The sequence below is a fragment of the Martes martes genome (genome assembly GCF_963455335.1).
Source record: "Martes martes genome assembly, chromosome: 8".
NCBI classification, from domain to species: domain Eukaryota; kingdom Metazoa; phylum Chordata; class Mammalia; order Carnivora; family Mustelidae; genus Martes; species Martes martes.
In genome coordinates, this window is record NC_137895.1 from 86,238,146 (window position 1) to 86,244,145 (window position 6,000).

Genomic DNA, 6,000 nt, shown 5'->3' on the forward strand with positions numbered 1-6,000 from the left:
ATAAAAAAACATCTCATTGTAGGGGCACCTGAGTGGCTCAGTTGGTTAGACGTCTGCCTTTGGCTCAGGTCATGATTCCAGAGTCCTGGGATCAAGTCCCACGTCGGGCTACCTGCTTCTCCCATTGCCCCTTGCCCCACTCATGCACTCTCTCTCACTCTATCAAATAAATAAATAAAATCTTTAAAACACACACACATACACACACATCTAATTGTATTCCAAATGAAGACTAACCATGTTGATACAGGAGGGGAAAAAAAAAATCACACCAAGTAGCTTTCATTCCAAGTAACTTTAAAAAACAAAAACAAAAAACTCAAGGACACCTGGTGGCTCAGTCAGTTAAGTGTCTGCCTCTGGCTCAGGTCATGATCCCACAGTCCTGGGATCGAGTCACACATCGGGCTTTTTGCTCATCAGGGAGCCTGGGTCTCCCTCTGCTTCCTATTTCCCTTGCTTGTGCACTTGCTCGCTCATTCTCTCTCTCTCTCTCTCTCTCTCTGACAAATAAAATATATTTATAAGGGGCGCCTGGGTGGCTCAGTGGGTTGGGCCTCTGCCTTCAGCTCAGGTCATGGTCTCGGGGTCCTGGGATTGAGCCCCACATCGGGCTCCCTGCTCGGTGGGGAGCCTGCTTTCCCCTCTCTGCCTGCCTACCTCTCTGCCTGCTTGTGATTTCTGTCAAATAAATAAAATCTTTAAAAAAACCTTTATTAACATATAATTCATATATCATAAAATTTAGCTAAAATATACAATTAAGTGGGTTTTTCAAAAAGATTTTTAAATCTATTTGAGAGAGAGAGCATGAGCAGTAGAAGGGCAGAGGGAGAGAATTCTCAAGTGGACTCCTGGCTGAGTGCAGAGCCCAACGCAGGACCTGATCCCAGGACCCTGAGATCAGACCTGAAGTGAAGGCAGATGCTTAACTGACTGAGCCCCCTGGGCACCCTTACTGGTTTTTATTATATTCAGAGTTGTGCAACCATCATCACAATCTATTTATTTATTTATTTTTAAAGATTTTATTTATTTATTTGACAGAGAGAGAGAAAGCACAAGCCAGGGGAGCGGCAGGCAGAGGGAGAGGGAGAAGCAGGCTCCCCATCAAGCAGGGGGCCCAGCGAGGGTCTAGATTCCAGGACCCCAGGATCATGACCTGAGCCAAAGCAGATGCTTAACCGACTGAGCCACCCAGGTGCCCCCATCACCATCGATTTAAAATTTTTTTCATTAACCCCTGCAAAGACTCTGTAACCATGAGCAGTCCCTCCCTATTCTCCCCCCATTATCTCAGAGCCCTAGGCAACCATTGATCTATTTTCTTTCTCTATAGATTTTCCTATTCTGGACATTTCATATAAATGGAATCACACATCATATGGTCTTTTGTGACAGGCTTCTTTCACTTAGCATGTTTCCAAGATTTATCTATTGGGTACACATAACAGTATTTCATTTCTTTTTGTGCCCAAATAATATTCCATTGTATGGACATATCACATTTTATTCATCCACCAAATGATGGATGTTTGGCTTGCTTCCATTTATTGGCTACTGAGAATAATGATGTTACGGATATCTGTACACAAGTTTTCGTGTAGAAATATGTTTTCATTCCAAGTGATTTTTGAAGACTGTATTTTGACTATTTTCCCTCTGACAAAAAAGAACTATAGAAATATTTAATAGGCTTGTTTTTCACAGAAGTATGGGTCAGAAATTCTGAAATGAATTTTTTTAAATGAATTTTTGTGTGCTCTAGAATTAAGCAAATAAGTAAATATCCTGAAGATAGTGGGAGCCAGTTATCTCAGAGAGAAAGGAATCACAAATATGAAAAGGGGAAGACTAGAATGAACCATGTGGCACTGGGTTGAACGTGGAAATGTTACTACCCCCTCATGATTTTAATATAGATAGATACATAGGAATAGAAATAGACATAGATATAAATCCTAACTCTCTCTGCTGAGAGGGTCTAGAAGTAATGACACTCCAGTAACAATGAATATCTCTAATGCCCAGAACTTGGTTTCTATATGCCACTCTCCAGTAAAATGAATCCGGGCTCCATAAAGAAATGGCTGATTTCAGGGCTGGGGCAGAAAAAGTATAAAGTTAGCCTGGAACACCTTGTTATGCCAGAATATAAAGAAGAATGTTTGAAGAATGATGGGATCATGTCAATAGGACATAGAAGCCAGCTTAAAGGGGTTCCTACTAGCCAAATCTGGGGCAATTAGACCATCAAAATAAACAATGATAGTATTGGATTATTAGCCACTGAATGAAGTAGATAGTCATGAGTCCAAACTGATATAAATGAATAATTATATAGGAAAGAAGAAAAAAATAAATGTGGGGGTGGGGGGAGCACATGGTGCTCAACTGGTTAAGCACCCAACTTTTTTTTTTTTTATTAAGATTTTTTATTTATTTTACAGAGAGAGACACAGTGAGAGAGGGAACACAAGCAGGGGGAGAGGTAGAGGGAGAAGCAGACTTCTTGCCGAGCATGTAGCCCGATATGGAACTTGATACCAGGACCCTGGGATCATGACCCGAGCCAAAGGCAGCCGCTTAATGACTGAGCCACTCAGGTGCCCCAAGCATCCAACTCTTGATTTCAGCTCAGATCATGGTTTCAAGGTTGTGGGATTGAGCCCTGCACCAGGCTCCACGCTCAGTGGGAGTCTGCTTGGGATTCTCTCCCTCTGCTCCCCACCCCCGCAGGTGTGCACAGGTGCATGCTGTCTTTCTAATAAATATTTTTTAAACATTTAAAAAATAAAATAGGGAAGAAGGGCAAACAATTCCTTCTATTAGAATGCCAACTGAAAATTATAAAAAGAATGATGGATTTAGAAAATTAACATCTGGCAAACATAATATTAATTGACTCGGGCAAGGATCATCAATGGGAGCTGAAATTAATGCGTAAAAGTGATAAATAACAGTGTATTTATATAATACTGAAGTATCTCCTCACAAAATACTTTAGTATAAAGGGGAAAAATGGTAACTTTATGGTAGAGAAATTGGCAGACAGCACTTTAATCCAAGTGATAAAAATTGTGGTGTGCCAGAGTCAACTCACACCAACTCAGGTGTGGCACATCTCTTCCCAATTTTGCGTTTAGTGATGACAAAACAACAGCTTGAAACTGGCCATTGTGGGAGTATTTACACCATGGAAATTGGCAAATATTACAAATCAGGGCCCTTTTTCCTCTGGATAACCAGTTGTTAGTCACTTATCGGAATAGTGGATTGAAGTTACTACCACCAGACAAAGTAATTTATGTGCCTCTGATATTGCGCACTGAGAAGGACACAACATCACCTTTGTGGTATTCTGCCAAAAATGTCTAACTTCAACCTAATGATGAGAAAGTATCAGAAAAAACTAAGTTGAGAAACATCCTACAAAATAATTGGCTTGCATTAGCAAAATATCAGGGTCATGAGACAAAAGAAGATTTTGAGGATTAGCACTATATGTCAACTTGACTGGGCTAAGGGACGCCCAGATAGCTGGTAAAACGTTATTTCTGGGTGTGTCTGTGAGGGTATTTCCCGAAGAGATTAGCAGTTGAATTGGTAGATTGAATAAAGATCGCCCTCACCAATGCAGCTGAGCATCATCAAATCAACTGAGGGCCTGAACGGAACAAAAAGGCAGAGGAAAGGTGAATTTGCTCCCTGCCCAAGCCAGGACATCCATCTTCTCCTGACCTCAGACATCAGTGCTCCTGGTTCTCAGGCCTTTGGACTTGGACAGGGACTTACACCATTGCCAGCTTGCAGATGGCAGATCATGAGACCCTTCAGCCCCCACAAACACGAGCCAATTCCTACAATAAATCTCATCTATAAGTATATATACATGAATATAGGCATATGGAGATATGCAAGCTCATAGATATATACACGCGCATATATATGTATGCATATATATCTCCTATTGGTTCCGTTTCTCTAGAGAATCTTGACTAATACAATGACTAAGGAAATGTTCCAAGTTAAAGGAAAAGAGACTCGACAACCAAACATAGTATGTATTCCTGATTGAATCTTAGACTAGGAAAAAAAAGTTGTCATTAAGGTCATCATTGGGACCTTAACTGGTGAAATATGAATAAAATTTCTCGCTTATAGTAGTATAGCAACACTAATATTCTGATTTTGACCATGGTACTATGGCTACAGAAAAGAACGCCCCAAATGCCTACAAAAGTTTTTAGGGGGTAGGGTGCATCAGCACGCAACTTGCTCTCAGATGGTTCTCAGGAAGAAGGGGAGAAATTTTTCTTGGGAAAAATGATAAATCGAAGTGGCTCAGTGTTAACACAAGGGAAGCTGGGGGTCGAACGTGAGGTTCTGTGTCGTATTCTGGGAGCTTCTCTGTAAACTTGAACTTATTTTAAAGAATTAAAGTTATAAGGAAAAAACCATGAACACTACCTGGTCCTCTGCGCTCATCTTTGCGGCTGCACTCAGAAAGAGGCGGTGAACCAGGATTTTCCCGAGGCCGCAAGCGCTGGAAGGCTGCGGGGTACAGCAGAAGCCAAAGCAGCGTCCTCCACCAGCCCTTCCTAGGCTCGTGCTACTGTGCAGGCGCAGGCGCAGGGCTGCGGCTCACTCAGCACCTTCCTGCGCCCGCCCACCTGCCCGGCCCTCAGATTGGCCAAGGGCATAGTGACATCACGTCCTTCACAGCTCGGCACTCGTGCGGCTCGAGGCTCTCCAGTGGTCACAGGTGTGAGGGCCTGGCCTCCAGGTGACCCCAGACAGGCCCGTGGCCCCTCAACCCGGGATCCAGGCCCCAGTGGGTGCCCCTCTCGCAAGCGCATATTCCTTAAAGACAAGACTCTTGGTCTCATATGGCTAATAATGCCCACTGCCACCCAAGCCCAGTGTTGTAACAGTGGACCCATTTTCCTCTTGATTTGGGGTCCTGGAATCAGGTAGTGAGACTCAGAGCCACAGAGGGAAGTTGGGAGCTCCCTGTGAAGGCGGAGTAAAAGGAAAAGAATGTTCTTCAAAGACTGTTTCCTTAATTTGAAAATCTAGTGTTTGTGGTCCAGGTGCTGTTACCAGTGAGTTTCCAAGCAAGGGATGTGGAAACCTCAGCCAATACCAGCTGGCCACACCCCCCCTGGGGTGGGACAGCGTTGTTTCTGGGCTTTCCTATTGTCAGTTAGTGGGAAATTGAACATAAATGTGTCCTGGCCTTACAAAGCCTCTTCTGATCTACAGCTTCCCGTGAAGGAACACCAGGACACAGCAGGTGGTGGGGTTCCCCAAAGGTATGGTTCTTATGCCACTTACCAGGTTACATTTTCTGATGAAAGCTGATTCATAGGATGAAGTCACTGTATTTGAGTTTTTAGGTGAAAATGGTGGGTTGCACGGATAATGGACTGAGGTGCTTGCTAACCATGGTGATTGTGATTACAGTTGCTCTTGCAAGTTTCCCTCATTCCTGTGTAGACAAGGAAGATTATTTCCATTGTCTAGCATAGCATGTGGTAGGTGCTTGGTAAATATTTCAATGACTTTATAATGCCCTGCACATTCTGAAGAATTGCAGTGATCACTCTCCCATCACCTGTAAATTTGGAGGTAATTTTGCCTATGTTGGCACTGCCATTGTTCTTTAAAATGCTGTTTTGTAAAAGTATTCTCTTACTGTTTGTGGAAGAAGTTCCCAATGATTGAGGTTCCCAATGATCTCAAATGCTGAGCAGTGAAAGGAGACTGAATAACCCATTTATGATCTGTCTTTATTCCGTATTCATGGAATCTGATTATCATCACCTCTCTTTACTTCTACCCCTTACCCCAAACAAAACAAAAGGATTCCATAATGAAAAGGGTGAAGGAAACATGATGTTTATTTCAATTGAGCAGACAGGCATGGATCAAGCAAATTGAAGACAGATGAACACATGATCAACAATATACTACTGGGAGAGGATAAATGGATTTTTA